The sequence below is a fragment of the Lygodium microphyllum genome, chromosome 10 (assembly GCF_053477565.2).
Source record: "Lygodium microphyllum isolate KBCC chromosome 10, Lygodium_microphyllum_v1.1.10, whole genome shotgun sequence".
NCBI lineage: Eukaryota > Viridiplantae > Streptophyta > Polypodiopsida > Schizaeales > Lygodiaceae > Lygodium > Lygodium microphyllum.
In genome coordinates, this window is record NC_141144.1 from 54,657,787 (window position 1) to 54,675,534 (window position 17,748).

The following is a 17,748-nucleotide window of genomic DNA, read 5'->3' on the forward strand; positions in this document are numbered from 1 at the left end:
GTGACTTTTCATTTCCACTTTTAAATGACATATTTTGACACATCCGTGGCTCTTTTTCCAGCTTAAAATCTCGTCCTCAAAGATGGGATCTCCAAGCCATAGGACGGATCTCCGCCCTCCCACTTCTCTCGATGGTGTGTTTTAGTTATTTAATTAATATATCATATTTATATTTGACATGAAAAGACAACTTTTTTAATTAACCTTTTATCATGAGGTTCATTCATATAATTTACATACAAACATAAGATCAAATAGCATTTAGAAGACAATAACAATAATGTATTTATCAGCACCTTCTCCAAGGTACAATGCTAATCTAGCATTCTATCCCTCACATTGGGACATGTATCCAAGCACTTGGATACCTGTGTCCAAGTATCATGGATATAATCTACAACCCACCCTTTATCTAAAATAAGGTCTTTCAATGTCTGCAAATGTTAGGCCATGGAGGTTTTCCAACTTCATCTTAGGCCCAACGTGGTGGACTTGCAAGCTACCATAAGACAGAACCAACATTCTGTGGTGGCCTTCCTACCACTCAACCTTTGGCCAGTGTATCAAGTAGCATCGTTTATGGGCTCCTTGCCTTAACCGACATCTATCTTTGTGTGAAATAAAAGCAATATTTTCTCTTAAACAAGAGTAACATCTCTTCAAGATAAAAACGCAATTCAAACAACACCCTTGGGCATCCCACAAGGGTCAATAAACTTGCCAATATGATCCTCCAAAGAGTCCAACTATTTACTTAACAATATAGATAGCAATCCCAATTTTATGCTTAAGTTGTAAGTCAAAATAATGCATTCCAAGACTCTACATATCACATAAAATGTTTTTTTCTTAGAAAGGTGTAACTATTAACCATGCATAGTTACTTAGGGCATTTTAGAGTATCTACCTTTGACATAGGAAACACTAGGTCCCTTATACACTCATCCTTAGGAACTTGCAATCTATGGATACAACATGATGACATGTAATTGAGAAATACTCATTGGTTGTCAACTCTCTTTAGTGATCAACAAGGTCATAAGAGTAAATCCCACTCCTAGCAATTGCATGTTTAGGCATAATATCCTTATCAAGATGCAATTTACTTCTCATGGGAGTTACAACTCTTATTTATAGTCCAATAAGACATCAAATTCATAATCCTATAAACCTTTGTACGAGTGATACTTTGGATAATTATCATTAATCATATGAATCTATCTTATTTACCCTTGTAAGAATATTTCTCTACTTTAGGAATATAAATAATCCTTTTACTTCTATGAATATTTTTAGTATTTTCCTTCTCTATCTACTATCAAGATATATGTCTGATGTATATATCAACAATCTTTTCAATACAAGATGTTCGGTTGTATTAAAAGGAAGTTGGAAGGCCATTGGAGCAGATGGTATATTTTTTGCATGTGCAATCACATGTCCTACTTAAAAAATACTCCTTTTGGGTGCCATTCATTATGCCCTATGTGGGTGCCTCCATTCCTTTGTTTGCTCCTCACACTAGGCTTTGGATGTCTTGATAGCACACATGATCCACAAGAGTAGCAAGATATTGTTGCTAACTTGCATAGATCCTTTGTGCAAGTCGACACCTAGATTAGTTAGCCTAAAAACCTAAAGCAATTCTCTCTCTCTCTCTCTCTCTCTCTCTCTCTCCTCTTCCTCTATTCTTGCCTCTATCTCTCTTCCTATTCCTCTCTCCCCCCTCTCGCTCTCCCCTTCATCTATTCTTGCCTCTATATCCTTTCCTATTTCTCTCTCTCTCTCTCTCTCTCTCTCTCTCAATTAAATATTTTCTTGTGTCTCTCTATCCCTCTTTCTCTTTCTTTCACTTAGTCTCTCTATATCTATCTCAAACCTCTCTTCTCTAGCTATCTATAGCCTTCTCTCTCTCTCTCTCTCTCTCTCTCTCTCTCTCTCATGCATGGTAAGCACAATAAAGATTAACCTAAAGGCTATTGCAAAGCCTTCTTTTATAGCATCAGTAAGGATTTCTAGCCTCACCCTCACACACACACACACACACACACACACACACACACACACACACACACTCACTCACTCACTCACACACACACACACACACACACACACTCACTCACTCACTCACTCACTCACTCACTCACTCACTCACTCACACACACACACACACACACACTCTCTCTCTCTCTACTTGTGTCCTTATATGCATGGCCTTTGTGGCCTCCTTTGAAAGCAAGCACATAGTCATTGGACTATCTCTCTCTCCTAGCATGGCATTTGAAAATCTTAAGGCTCTTGTTCAAGTCAAGATGTTGCTACAAATGAAAATGGGAACAATGTATTCCTTCTCTGTTCATTCATATTGGCATCTCGATGATGATGGGGAGTCACACTTAATAACGTTAGGGGAGTTTTGAGGTCTCGAAAATGCCTTTTAGGATGTGGAGAGAGAGTGCTCTAGACCAATAAGAGCAAAGCCTCTGTTAACGGAACTTCTATTTAAAAAAAATAAAAAGTAATTTTACAAAAACATATAAATATAATAATATTACGAATTTGTATTTTTATTATCTATTTTTAGTCTCTTATATTCGTGATTATGGCATCTTTTGCATTAATGGCATAGAGTCTCGGATACTTTTATTTAATGATATATCTAGATTAATGATAATGACTGATGTAATCAAAATTCAAATTAGTGAAAAGCATGGTGCTCAGTTTTTTCCCTTCTTTCTTTTATTCCTCTATTGTTTTTCCCTCCGTTATGGTAGCCTAGTCCTCTCTCTCTCTCTCTCTCTCTCTCTCTCTCTCTCTCTCTCTCTCTCTCTCTCTCTCTCTCTCTCTCTCTCTCTCTCTCTCTCTCTCTCTCTCTCTCTCTCTCTCTCTTCTACCATGGATACAGAAATTCGACCTTCAACAAGGCGTCCAAGCTCCCAAATCACATCCATATCAGTGTTTAACTCATTCCAAACTGATGGAAGATGGATTCCTACTATCATTAGCAAAGGTAGTTGGATCATCATGCAACAAGCAAAATGTGAAAAAAGGCAAAGACATGAGAGCTTGTTTATCTCTACTTGGAAGGGTAGAATCTGAGATTTTAAGCTTAGAGCAAATAAGAATAGCATCAAAGAGGTACTAGTGCAACATGTGTTCATGCATAGAGAGCTGTGTTTGGAACGTGGATCTTAAAAGCTTCCAATGCATAGACCAAATTGTAAGAATTTGATTCTTAAAGTTTCTCCTTTCTTAAACATGGTTTAGGTTTTTCCATTATAATATTTGTTTGTCTTGTAGATGTCTATCCCTCTAATCTTGAGGAATGGCAACCAATGGAGTCTATTATTGATGTTATTGATGTTATACATGGTTCAATTGGAGAAGAAATGTATAGAGGCAGAAAGAAGACAGAGCTTGCAAATAATGGAATATTCTTTTATGACAATTCTTATATTATTCCTATGCGGCGTTGCCAATGGGGATCAATAAACCTCCTTCCTTTGCTAGATTTTTCATGCTTTGAGTGGCCTTTGCCAAGTCTAGCTACTAGTGAGGGCTATAGATATAATATATTTTCTGAGATCCAGAAAGCATTAAAATCTAATATCTCAAGTAGGCTAAGCAAAGTTACTTTGTTTATGCCTATTAATATATTTATTGATTTCTTCTCTAATATGGAGATAAGAATAACAAAAACCATGCTTTCAGTGAAGAGACTAACATATGATCATGTCATACAATTTGTTGATGAAGGATGGGATACAAGGACAGAAGGGAAAATTATATGTAAGATAGATCAAGACTCTATAGCTTGTAAATATATGATTGCTACTCAAAATTTTATCCTTAGCTTTTACTATAGTCGATGGCATTTTGTTGGTAGTAGTCTAGTTGCTTTAGACCAGAATCTTGATGATTTCAGAAAAGATCCTATAGTGGATCTTGATATTTGGTTCAAGGAGGATATTATTGCAATCTTAAAGATTAGAAAATCATGTACACTATATCAAGTGAGGATGGATTTACAAAATGAAGACATTGAACTGCCATGCTCCTTTGTATTCCAACTTGACAAGAAACGAGTAAGTTTTCACATCATATTATATCTACTTAGATGTATTTCAAGATCTTACTTCCTAACTAACAAACATTTGTAATTTATTTTTTGCAGATATCGAAAAGGAGAGAAAAGAATATACACTGCAAGGAAATTCAAGAAAAGATATCTTTACTGTCAATATAAAATATATGTACAAATTTTGTAGCAGATGTCTATCTGCCATATCTATGAGATATACAAGGGCTGAAGGGAAAATTTCTATATATGAGGGCTTACAAGGCGATATGGCAAAGCTATTTCTTTTTTTTGAGAACTATCCTTTCTAGGAGTCCTTTTGCCTTTCTTTGATGCCTTGGGTATAGGTGTGGGTAAAGGTGTTGAAGCTGTGGCTTCACCTTTCGTGGTTATAGGCACCGCATCTCCTTCATTGTGTAAATCCCCACCAATCTCTTGTTGGTTGTATACAATTGACCATTATATACTTCAAGAGCTTTGCTATGACATACCAAACATGCTCAGATGCATAGCAATCCTTCAAAAACTATCACACATTTATAGAAAAAAGAGTTTTAGTTCATTATTGTTCTTACAATAGACTATATTTTTATCATCAATGGACTATTTGCAATGAATATCTATCTTAAAGTTTAGCATCTTTCATATTACCTTTACATGTTTATCATCATTAAGATAAACAAAGTTAACCATTCTTCTAGCATTTGCAATCACCCTCCAGCCACAAGAATGGCTATCATCCTGATGAGGACACTGCAACCACCAACACAAAATAAAACTATGAAATTTATAGATGGTAGTTCATAGAATAAACTTATGTTTCAATTATTTTAATCAATAACTTACCGCAACTTGTTTATATTGCATTGTTGCAAGCAAATCAGACGGCATAGGGGACCTTTTCTCTAGCTCTTCAATTAATCTTTTTGCACCTCTATATATAAAATATATTGAAATTTAGAGTACTTACAAAAAAAAAAGAATTGAAATATCAAGGAGCTCTTGGATAATATAACTTACAATTTAGCATTTCCATGGCTTCCTTTCATAGAGTTGATTAAAAAACATTGCTTATCCACATAGTCTATTGGAATCAAGCTCCAATGAGAACTGAAAGCAATCATATCTCAACAAATTAGCAGGATAAAATCTCAAAAAATCTAATAGAATATTGAATCACTTACTTTTCATTATATGGAATTATAAGGAGCTCCAAAGTATTGAAGTCAATCAGATTGAACCACTGCTCAACAAAACTTGTATCAAGCTCGTTCCTCATAAAGAATGAGATAGATGGATCAAGAATCTCAATTTTTTGTTGCATATTCAAAGGAAACTCATGCATTACACACCTAGAAAAGGCATAGAAATAGTGAGTATAAACAAGAAAAATCTTATTGTTAAAAAAATATCAAAAAGTAGAAGTAATTATGGGTGGATATACCTTAGACTAGCAAGAATAATACTGCCATTTATTTCTCTTCTTTTATCCTTAAGAATCTGAACATATGCAACATTAAAGGAGATAATCTCAGTTCTTTTGCCTAAGTCACCAGGTAAGAAACAAAACACATTGAATCCTTTTGGATTAACTGCTTCAAGAAAGGTGGCCAGCTCATTTTCAAAGGGCTCTAGTTGCTTTGCTTCCCTTTCTTCAGCCCTTTGCCTCCTATACTCTCTCCATTTATCTGCATGTTCCTCTTTAGCTTTCTCCTCTTTTTCATGTTGCCTTGTATCCCTCTCATGGGTGACATCCTCAACCTTGGGACCAGAATCATCTTTATTTCTCCTAGCTGGGGGCACATTAAGGATATTAAATGTCTTCTCATCAGTGAGGGGAATTGGCTCAAGGACCTTTGAAAATCTATATCTTAGCCTCCTAAGAATTACCATGTCATTGTCCATGAGTTTGAGCGTATGAGCATGAGCAGCACAAATATAGGCATCTTGAAAAAACTCAACTAAGAAATCCTATGTGGCTTCTTGTATACAATTAAGGGCTGTTCTTGTCCATCTGAAACTATCCAAACTATATTTGTCACAAATCTCCCTGACAAGCCTTTGAAAAGACAACTTTGGAATTGCATTGTTAAGAGCCTTTATTGCCTTCCTAATCTCCCTTAGGCACATGACATTTTGAGAAAACTTTGTCTTTGGCTTTGACTTTGTAGAGAGCTTCTGAGGCTTTGAAGATTGATGAATCTTTGATGTTAAACCCCTAGGATCAAATTTTTCCTTCCTTGCTGTTGCTTTAGTCCTAGCCATTTGCCAAAAAAAGACATGTTACTTCTTGTCTAGTGTGTCCAGTGAAACGCGAGTTTAAGAAGAGAGACCTCCTTGCAGCATGTTATTTTCGCGTTTCACCAGACAACACATAAATAGCAAAAGAATAAAAAAAACTAAGAAAAACAAAACATTAATCTAAGGAATGCCATAACAATTACCTAAAATCTCTACACCATTAAAGCCATAGAAGCAATGTTATAAAACATTAGGGAAAAATAATTCTTTATAGTGCTCATAGGCTCACACTAGGGAAAAAGTCTATTTATAGTGCTCATAGGCTCATAATGTTATAAAACATTAAGGAAAAGTGCAGAAAACCATACCTTGTTTGGCGCTTTGTTGGGAAAAATTCGTTTAAAACCAATTTTGTCAATAACTCTGGTGAAACGCAAATATGTTCTTCACAACTACAGCTCGAAGACCCTGTTACATGACCACGAAAACCATGAAAATGTGCTCCATGACCATAAAAATATGAAACAAATTTGGCCATTGTTTCCCTTTATTGGGGGATTTTTTTAAAATTGATGGTACATGCATTACTTGGCGAACTGTTAAGTAAAAAATGTGCGACGTATTCTGAGACTATTATTCTCAAAAAAAGGGAGTGCGCATGTCTTCTGAGATATTTGATACGGTGTGTTAAGTGAGACACGTGCATATGTATTCTGAGGTATTTTGTGCGTGCGAAAATATTGAAAATTTTGTCAAAATTTGCGGTCGCGTTTATTTTGCCATCATTACGTAAATTTTTTCGTTGGAACTATCAACACACGTTTGACAATCAATATAAAAGCTTTTCGAAATCATCTTCTCCAATATTGTCTTTCTTCCTCCTGAAATTTTGTTTCGATTTCCCTTCAAGGTCCTTGCTCCTTGTTTGAAGAGCAGTTCAACAATTTCTGATAGGTAACAAAATTTTGTTATTACAAGTATTTGAATAAAATCTCATTGATTAGTATAGAAAGAATTTTTAATAACACTTGAAAAATTACAGATGCCATGTGCTTTGTGTCTTTCAAAAGGAGCATGACACTTCTAGAAAGGATTTTATCATAAATTTCTGTGTTTTAATAGAATTAATTCATAGTTCATGTTTCTCTTCTTGTTCTGCATCTATTGACCGATGAAACACGAAATAATGTCTCTGGTTAGTGGTGTGTTGCTAATTGTCGCGTTTCACCGCGTGAAATGTTGAGATAACTCTCGTTTTCAAGTAGTGTCCGGTGAAACGCAATTTCTTCACCGGCTTTTGCCTCTGGACACTTGTTTTCGTGTTTCACCGGTCACTTAAAATTTTTTCTCATTTTTTGATTTTTTGTCTTGGAAAACACGATTTTGGGGCCTCTTTCCATGGTTCTATCATGTTTTATTGGACATTATTGCCATTCTGCTTTGTTTGTAGGGATAAATCTTTTGTTGGTCAAGATGACAAAGAGAAAGCTATCTTTGGAAGAAATGGATGAGGAGGAGCTAATGGAGACTTCTGATGATAGGCTCTTTGATTTCTTACAGACAACTGGAAATTCTTCCAAGTTTAGCTATATCAGGGAAATTTTCAATGTTCCTTTTGATTTGAAAGAGTTATTGGAGGATCTTGAAGATAAACTTAAGAAGTACATATATTTTTATGATAGACATGTGCAAGGTTTAGAAGTCAATGGATTTGTTCATTATAGTGATGTCATGGGAGCCACCAGTACAGCCAGCTAGGCAGGTTCAACCTCATTGATGAGGAATTTAGGAAGAGAGAAACATGTTGCCCTTTCCACAGGTATCAACACCAATGCCTTTTGATCCACAAGGACATTGGATTTATTGTGTATCTTCAGTACATGGAAAATTCTTCTCCAGATATAGCCCAACAGGGAAAGCTAGAGGATATTGCAAGTATGGATAAGGAGGTCGAAGAGAAGGAGGAGATGTTCAAGAAGATATTGAGAATCAACTTGTCCAAGGTTTTGATGTAGGTTTGTTTAAGAGTGACAATATCACAATGGTGGAAGAAAAGGAGATCGAGCCAAGTGCACAGGTTGATGAAGAAGGTCCTTTTGCATGTGTTCCAACATTTCCCACTTATCTTATAAACAAGAAGAGATATGTGTTGCTAAATGATATTCAACATCTTTTTGATCTTAGAGAAGATTATTGCTTAGCAATCCTTGCAGGTTGGGGCCAAAATGACATGAATTTTATAGGTTATGAACAAGAACCACTAGCAAGTCTTGATGTTGAGGGAGAGAATTTCCAAGACAGCTCTATAGCCTTACATACATGTATTAATCAGATCGTAGAATACGAAAAGGGGGGGATACCTACAGAAGAAGAGTTCTTGTAGGTCTAGAAGAGACTTCCTATTGATGATGTAGGGTATGAAGAGAGATTGAAGTCTCCATCAGATGAGAAACCCAAGAGTTCAATAAATCTTTATGATGATAGTCTTCTCGAAGAAGATGAACACCCTAAGGTATGAAATATAATTCGAAGTTACCCATTGATTTTATGATAGACTTTATTATGCATTATAGATAAATATATTATATCTTATACTATTGTGGTTTGTTGTGTGGATTGAGATTGAAGATCTAGACAACTTTCTTGGAAGGGCCAAGGGCTCTAGGCCAATGAAGCTTGGGAAAAATCAAAGCCTTAGCCATTATATTGGAAACTTAAACAATCAAACAATTGTAATATATCATAGTAGATTGTCAAGCTCTCCAAGTCTACCAATGATGGGTTTGATAGCTATCTCAAAGGTAATTGGATCAATAGAGGTTTGGACAAGATCATTTTAGTGGAGAAGGAAGAAGCCATAAGAGTTTTTGGCTTCATGCCTGGATACAATGGATCTAGAGCTGGATATTTTGGAGTTCTTGGCTCCTATTTGCTCTCTTATGTAGGAGATAGTAAGAATTTAAAGCTTCTTCCAGGCTATCAAAAACAGGAGTTTTTGAAATACAGAGGTCTTATTGAGTGGAATAAAACAAAAGATTCCTCTTGAGGCCTTGTCAAGCTACTTGAAACCAAGGACTCCCCTGAAGGCCCTGTTGAGATGCCTAAAACTAAGGACTCCTCTGAAGGCCCTGTCCAGGTGCGTGAAACTAAGGACTCTTCTGCAACACAATCAGACTAGAAGATGCCAAAGATTAAGGGTTTCTTGAAACCCATCTTTTCCCAACTCTTTGTTTGGTTTGTTACCATTCTGTAAATCTTTGCTTTGCACAAGAATTTAAATATCTATATTGTCTTCTTTGGGTAACAATTTCCCAACTCTTTGTTTGGTTTGTAACCATTCTGTAAATCTTTGCTTTGTGCAAGAATTTAAATATCTATCTTTTTTTCTTTGGGTAATAATTTGTATAGTCCTTGCTAAAGATGATGTATTTCTTGATGTGGTTGTATCTTTAAGCTTGAATTTATGCCAGATTTGTCGATAGAACCATTGAAAGACCTCTAATAAACTGTTGGCTTTGTGTCTTCCACCTCCATGTCTTGTGTGTCTGAAATATTTTGTTCTTGCTTGATAATGTGATTTTTCCATACCTTGGGTTGACCAGATAGATAGAGATCCATATTGTTTAATAAAGTATGGAGCATGGTTGTATAAAATATGCTACATAGTCAACAAATAAAGAAAGTTATTAAAAAACATTATATGAGTTTGACAATGAAGAAACAGACATATACAAACTTCTTACCATATAGTGAGTAAAGTGTTGATCACCCCAAGCTTCTGTCATCACCTTTTTGAAAAGGTTCAATTCATTTTTAAAGTCTTTGAGATCATCATCATTCCATTCAATCTTATCACAATAAAAAAACACTTTGTCTAGTGTTTCCCAAACTTTAGCTTTTCTATTCCAAGCTTGTCCATTATCAGTGTGAACCTTAACTACATTATGTAGGGATTTCCACTGATTACATTTAATAGTTGAGCTACTATTTCTTGAGTTTATCTTGCCAAGTCTCCCATGAAAGCCTAGAAACCTTCTAGCCTTCACTTCACCAATAGATGGTTTTTTTGGGACACAATTACCATCCTTAGACTTCTGAAGATCTGGTTCGATAATAACATTGCCACCATGCAAACCAATTGCAGAGAGAACTTTTTCAACCTTTGTTATAACATCTGTTCTAGTTGATAGTGGCTTTAGCTTCCATGCAAATCCTATATAGAGATGAACAAGCTTTTCAATTATGCAAAGTGCATGAAGTGTACAAATATGGGCATTCGCTAAAGGAATGTCCAAGACTGGTTTAAACTGTGGATCCTTATTGTGCCTAGAGGAGCTCTATTCCAATTGCTTGAGTTTAACTCTGCAGCTGGCGACATGCAGTATAAGCAAGGAGATCTCGAGTTGGCTCCCTTTGATACATTATACATACATTTGAGTGTCTTTAGGTCACCAGCTACGTGTTGAGATATTGAGCTCTCGTGATATGCCAAGGTGACCGTTGTGCATTTATGTCACCGACTTGTCAGTTGCAGATGCGGTTGGTACACCGCCCATGAATAATAGCTAGATGACAGCTATCCTTATCTACTCTAGTTCGTGGCTCAATTAGTATGCCACCTTAGTTAGTTGAGTTTGGTTTGAGACCCATATATAGGGTTCTTCTATTTCTATGTATCCCAGTTCTTTTGGCTTACACAACTAAGAAGAGGAAAACTGTTTTCAGCCTCCACCTTTGTGTGTATTCCCCCATTGTGCAAGCAAGAAAGCTACAAGTGAGACTCCTTCCTTCTCTCCCACAATCTTGACATGGTATCAAAGCCTTGTTTGTGGTAAGGAGCTCAAGAAAGCAAACCAAGTTCGCGGTGTTCTGGTAAGAGGATCAACGTTGCTTTCATTTTTCTGTTTTTGGGAGTAAGTCTCTGCAGGTAGCACAACGGGAAAGTGCAAGAGTGCATTGTCTCAGATTGAGATGCCCTTCGCGGTGTAGCAAGAGGGCAGCATATGCTGCGGGAGAAGGCTTTAGCCCTTGGTTGCTCAGTTTTTTTAATTTGAGGCCATTTCGAGGCATGTTTTGGAGGCAGAAGTTTTATGCACGCACTCAGTAAAAGGCCCAGTTTTATGTTGTGTGACCACTGTTCTACAGGTCGGTGAAAAGTTACTATAGAAATTGCATCGTATGCCTGTGTGCAGAGACATTGGGAGTTACAGAATCATCCTTGTTGCCTGTTGATGCAAAATCATCACTAGGAAGTGACTGTGTGGTCAAATACCACTTTCCTCAGTTTTGATGATTTGCCCTTGTGAGGCTGAAGCTGTGTTCTTTGCAGTGACAGAATTTTTTGCAGTGTTCTGTAATGGCGTCTGATTCTCTTTCACAGATTGTCACTGAAAAGCTTGACAAGAACAACTTCCAAGCATGGAAGTTTAGAATGATGAATTTCCTTATGGGAAAAGGATATTGGGAATTCATTGCAGGAAATGAAGAAGAACCAGTTCTTCCTGATGTTCCCAATCAACAGCAAATGCAGGCATTTAAAGCATGTCATGAGAGAGCTAGGAAAGTTATGTACTAGCTGTCTATCAGCATTTTAGACTCTATGATTGGGCACACTCAAGATGCAAGTATGCCAAAGGAGGCATGGGATACTTTGTCAAAAATTTATAGCACAAATACGCAAGCTAGGAAAATGCAGCTTAAGCAAGAGTTGCACAATGTGCAAAGAGAAAGTATGAGCATCAATGACTACCACATGAAGGTGAAGAAGATTGCAAATGCACTTGCTTCCATTGGGTCGCTAGTGGAAGATGATGATTTAGTTTCTGTGACCTTGAATGGTCTAGGAAAGGATTATGCAGAGTTCCGAACATCCATTTCCGTCCGTGAAAGATTTCTTGATTTTGAGGAGTTGATTGCTTTTCTAATTTCTAAGGAGCAGAGAAATGGTGGTGCATCTTCTTCAGGAGGAACTTCAAAAGAAGCTGTCTTCTACTCAAATGCTGGAAGAGGTAGAGGCAGAGGTAGAGGAGGCCGATCTGGAGGCCGTGGTAGAAATCAAAATATGCAGCAAACTCAAGAAAACCAATCCTTTGGAGGAGGACGTGGTAACTCTAGAGGCAGGGGGAGCCAAAGAGGTCGTGGTGGATGGCAAAGAGGCCAAAATGCAAACAACAATGTTGAATGCTACTACTGTGGTAAAATGGGTCATATGGCTAAAGACTGCTATAAAAAGCAGAATGATATCATGAATGGAAAATTGCAACAAGGAAATTATGCATCTTCTAGTAGACAGGGTGATGACAGAAATGAGCATTTGTTTATGGTGCAGCACATGACCAATTCTGTGACAAGTGCAGAAGAAAGAAATGATGTGTGGTATGTTGACTCAGGTGCATCAAACCACATGACAGGTCATGCAGAATGGATGCAGGATGTAAGGAAAATGGAAAAACCAGGATTTGCAGAGGCTAGTGATGATACTGCACATCCTATTGTGCAGATTGGAAAAGTTCTTCTGTCTATGTAGGATGGGAAAAAGAAATACCTGTCGGATGTATTTCATGTCCCGAATATCACCAAGAACCTGGTTGCTGTTGGTCAAATGGTTGAGCAGGGCTTGCAGGTCAAATTTAATTCTCATGGATGCTTTGTTAAGGATATGAAAAATAAAGGTCGCTTGATAGGAAAAGGAAAGAAGAAGGGCAGAATGTTTACGTTGGATACAGACATGCCTGAATTGAGTGCAACAATGTTTGCACATGGGACCGGTGTAGTTGCAGATATTGATATCTGGCATAAACACATTGGTCATGTTAATGTACAACAACTTAAATCAATGCAAGCCCAAAATATTGTTGCAAGATTGCCTAAATTCAAGGTTGAAGAAATGCATAAGGTATGTGAAGCCTGTCAATTTGGAAAACATGCAAGGAAACCATTTCCTGGACATGTTCAAGAGAGTAAGAAGCCATTGGAATTAATCCACTCTGATATGTGGACTACTAAAGCTGCATCTCTTGGAGGCTATCATTATTTTGTTACTTTTATTGATGACTATAGCAGAAATGTTTGGGTGTATTTTATGAAAAAGAAAAGTGAAGTTTTTGGGCATTTCAAAACTCTTAAAGCTATGATTAAAAAAGAAACAGGCCTGCAAATAAAATGCCTAAGGTCAGATTGAGGGGGAGAGTACCTCTCAAATGAGTTTGCAAGGTTCCTGCAGGAACATGGCATAAAGCAACAATATTCATGTAGTCATACCCCACAAAAAAATGGAATTGCAGAAAGAAAAAACAGGCATATTGGAGAGGTATCTCGTGCCATGCTCAACGAAAAATACTTGCCAGATTTTTACTGGGCTGAAGCAGTTGCTACAGCAGTCTACATAATGAACAAAACTCCCACTGCAGCAATACATGGGATGACTCCAGAGGAGAGGCATACTTGTAGGAAACCAGATATTTCTCATTTGAAGATTTTTGGTTGCATTGCCTATGTTCATGTGCCAGATGAGTTGAGATCCAAGTTGGATCCAAAAGCTGAGAAGTGCATCTTTATTGGTTACTCTCTGCAAATAGAAAGGGTATAGATGCTATAACCCTTCTAGTCGTAAGTTTATAGTGAGTAGAGATGTTGTTTTTGATAAGATGAGTAGCTGGTATAAACCAGTAAATGTGATTGATAATGTAGATGCACAAAATGGTAATGTTGCACAGAATTCACAGCAGCAGTCACAAGATATTAGTGGACCTGGAGCATCCTCTAGCAGTGCTTCACATTCTTCGCCATGGATAGGCAGATTGAGATCAGGAGAATCTTCTCAAAGCAATGTAGATAGTGGTATGCAGGTATCACGAAAAGGAAAAGAGAAGGTAGATCAGCCCATGTTTGATGTGAATGCAGGTCACTCTTATGTGGATGGTGAATCCAGTGGCTCAGAACAGAGCATTGATGATGAGTTGGGTATTTCTTCTATTGTTACACCTGGAGTAAGGAAGACCAGGGATGTTTTGAGAGCACCTGGGAGTGAACCTACTTTGCGCAGGTCTACCAGAGCCAGGTATCCTATGGACAGGCATGGAACACAGGGTTTCTAGCCAACTGTATACTGCTCATGTTGTCATAATAAATGACAACTAGACCTTCCATCTGCACATCCAAATCAGCCATTAACTTTTGTAGCCATACTACCTCACATGCTGCAATAGCAGTACCTCTATACTCAGCCTCTGTACGCGATAAAGCAACTGTAGATTACTTTTTGCTGCTCCAAGCAGCAGCTGCACTACCAAGAGAGAACATGTATCCGCTGGTAGATCTTCTATCAGACATACTACCAGCCCAATCTGCATCTGTGTATCCAAACACCTGTACATCTGTACCTACCTCATAGAAAAGTCCATAATGTAATGTGGACTTCACATATCTCAATATGCGTCTGACTGCATCCAAATGTGGCTTTCTAGGTACTTGCATAAACTGACTCACAAGACCAACAGCGTAGCTCAAGTTTGGCCTTGTAATGGTCATGTAGATCAAACTCCCCACTGCATTGGGTACAGAGAAGCTTAAATTTTTTTGAAGCTTACTTGGAGTCGCAGAGATGCAGTTGAGCTTGAGGGGGAGTGTTGAGATGACAAGCTCAACACATATGGACATTGATGATGGACCGCCTGGTTAGATGGGTCCACACGTCTACACTTAGCACGTCAGTGGTGGTCATTATGACTCACACATGGCCACTGACTCATTACTTATTATATTTAGGTTGTTACACCTATTTACAACTGGCATATTTATAGCGCCACTCGACTAGTGTAGTCGGTTATGCATTGTTTGACTTAGTAGGCCACTTTTCTTTATGTTGTATCTTATCTATACTATGTGTACATTGTAAAGTGTGTGGAAGAAGAAGAAGAAATCAGCAAGAAAACGTTTTTTGGCCTCCATCTCTCTTCTTCTCTCTTGAGTGAGCTTCTCCTTGTGTATTCTGTGTGTGTTCGGTGTAGCATCTTGAGCAAGTCCCCTCACCATGCGATTCTTGACAACGTTCTCCACTTCTGGGAAGCTCTTCCAAACTTCCCACAATCGATCGATATTAGCATGATGTGTATAGAAGACTGGATTTGTTCCACAGTAGCATAGAGGGTGTCCATGTCTTTCTTGTGAATCTACTCCTGATCACCTGTCCATCCATGGACACTCTTATGGGGCATTGTTTCAGTTGTACCATATCCAAGCTTAGGGCCCGGTAGGCCTGCCCAAAAAAGTTGTACTGTGTGGGTGCACCACTGACCATCTGGTGGGTAGTGGCAAGATTGGTAGCAATCTGCTCTTCAATTCTACGAATTGAGGCATTCATATAATAGTAATCAATCATGATAGTGTCAGGGGGCAAGTGGAAAGGTTCTCTGTAACGATCTATGAGGTTAGGAAATGAGACTTATGCCTGGGGGATGGTCATTCCATCCCGATGATTATAGTTCCAAAAGGGAAGAGCAAATGTGTCATCCCCCAAAAGGCTGGCTAATATGCGCTCATGAAAGTAGAGGTACCAACGATGGAAAGAGTAGAAAAGCCAAGAGGCATGGACCTGAAGAGGGGTGGTAGAATTTCCCATCTGATAAGTTGCACCATAATAGGCACTGTGGATGTTTTCCTATTGCAGAAAGGATCGAGGTTCACTTGCAAGAAGGGCCTTCATCAAACCATAGGCCTTGTCCACTTTCATTGCATCCTCGTCCGTGAGGGTATGGGCAACAGGCCAGACCTTAAGATTGCACTGAGCACTCTCATTGAACTGGAACTCGATGGGGACCTATCCCAATTAGGCTTGCAACAGTATTTGAAGAGAATCTCCTTATTAGGGAGATTCAGGGGCAGGTGACAGTATTTAAGTTTGGGTGCAAGGATGGGATCCGTGCAGGCAATAAACACCATCATCATCATCATGGGCAGCATCATCATCATCATGATGGAGATACTGTAGGCAGGGGGAATTATTGCAGGGAGGATACGAGGCAGCCACACCTTGCTTGAGAGAGTGGAGACCCTGTGCTAGGGTTCAGGGCTCATCACACACACAAGAAAGATGTGTTGATGTAACACACGCTTCTCGAATTGAACGTGAAGCTTCAACGGAGGTCTATTGATCCAACATTACACGATGACTCTCCATCTCTCTTTTTGTTTCACAATCATTCCCTCTTTCCTTTATGCTACCTCTTTCCATTTCTCAAGATTGATTTAGAAGGAAGGGCTTGTGGTCTTGATGACCAAGAAGTTCAGAACAAGGCTATAGAGGAAGACACAAGAATTATTGGGGATAGTCGATGGACATGATGTTGTCATTTTAGATTTGGCCATTCTCTTGTGCCTCCTTTCACCTCCTCCTCATCCTCTTTATCTTCGATTTTTTTTTCTGGTTAAATGCTACAATGGACGATCATGTAGCCAGGCTTTTGTGCTATTGTTGTTGTACCTTAATCGATTTTGCTTCATGATGTGGTAGATGCTTCTTCTTCATCATCTTCTTTCTCCTATTTCTTGTTCTTCATTTGCTTCTTGTCACCATATAATCTCCATTAGGTTGCAGTTTGTTGAGATCAGCTTCTTTCCCCGGCTGCGCAGCAAAATGACAGCAACCCTCCCACAAACATAATCAACCACAAAACCACAGACAAAGCACACAAAATCTATGTATATGGCTCTGCCATTAATCTCAAAAACTGAAAAGAAACCATAAATATCTTTTTAAATAATGAACCAATTTGTCATCTTCATCATCTTCATCCATAGCTTCAATCATTATACAAGAACAAAAGGGAAAAGAGGAATTACAACACAAAAGACAGAGGAGAGAGGAGAGAGAATAAATTTTTGGCACCACCAAAAAGGAGAATATGCGATTGCAGAAGAGAGAGGGAAGGGAAAGAGGCACATAGTCACTCGTGCACTCCACCCCACCTCTTCCCCAAAAAGCATACCCTTTATATTTTATTATTTCTTTGGAATTTTGATACATTTGATATTATAAGGCCTTTAGCCTTTAATTTTGAGTATTCCTACCCTTTACAAATGCATGCACGTAACACTTTTGTGTATACTATTTATTTATGATATTTATGATGGATGTGGATGTGGATGTGGCCCCCTCATGTAGGTGTGTATTTTAGTGATTTTGGAACAATGTAAATGTTATCCCCTTTACAAAAGATGAAATTGTGATATATGCATGGACATTTTTGTGCCTTGTTTTTATGCTTCTTTGGGTGTCATCAGAGAGGCTACAAGAGAGAGGTAGAAGGATACCTCGAGAGGCTGCAAGGGAGAGAGTTAGCTCAATTCCCCCTATCTTGTGATCCTCAACTGATCCATATTCTCTTACGCTCTTCCATCTCAAAATCCATTCCTTCCTTATCTCTCAAATC

The 17,748-nt window shown here is 38.1% G+C and overlaps 1 pseudogene; it reads right to left on the minus strand.

Moving 5' to 3' along the window:
- The window catches only part of LOC148030011 (polyphenol oxidase A1, chloroplastic-like), a 28,091-nt pseudogene extending 11,821 nt beyond the window's left edge, over nucleotides 1-16,270 (minus strand).
- Between the last annotated feature and the right edge of the window lie 1,478 nt (nucleotides 16,271-17,748).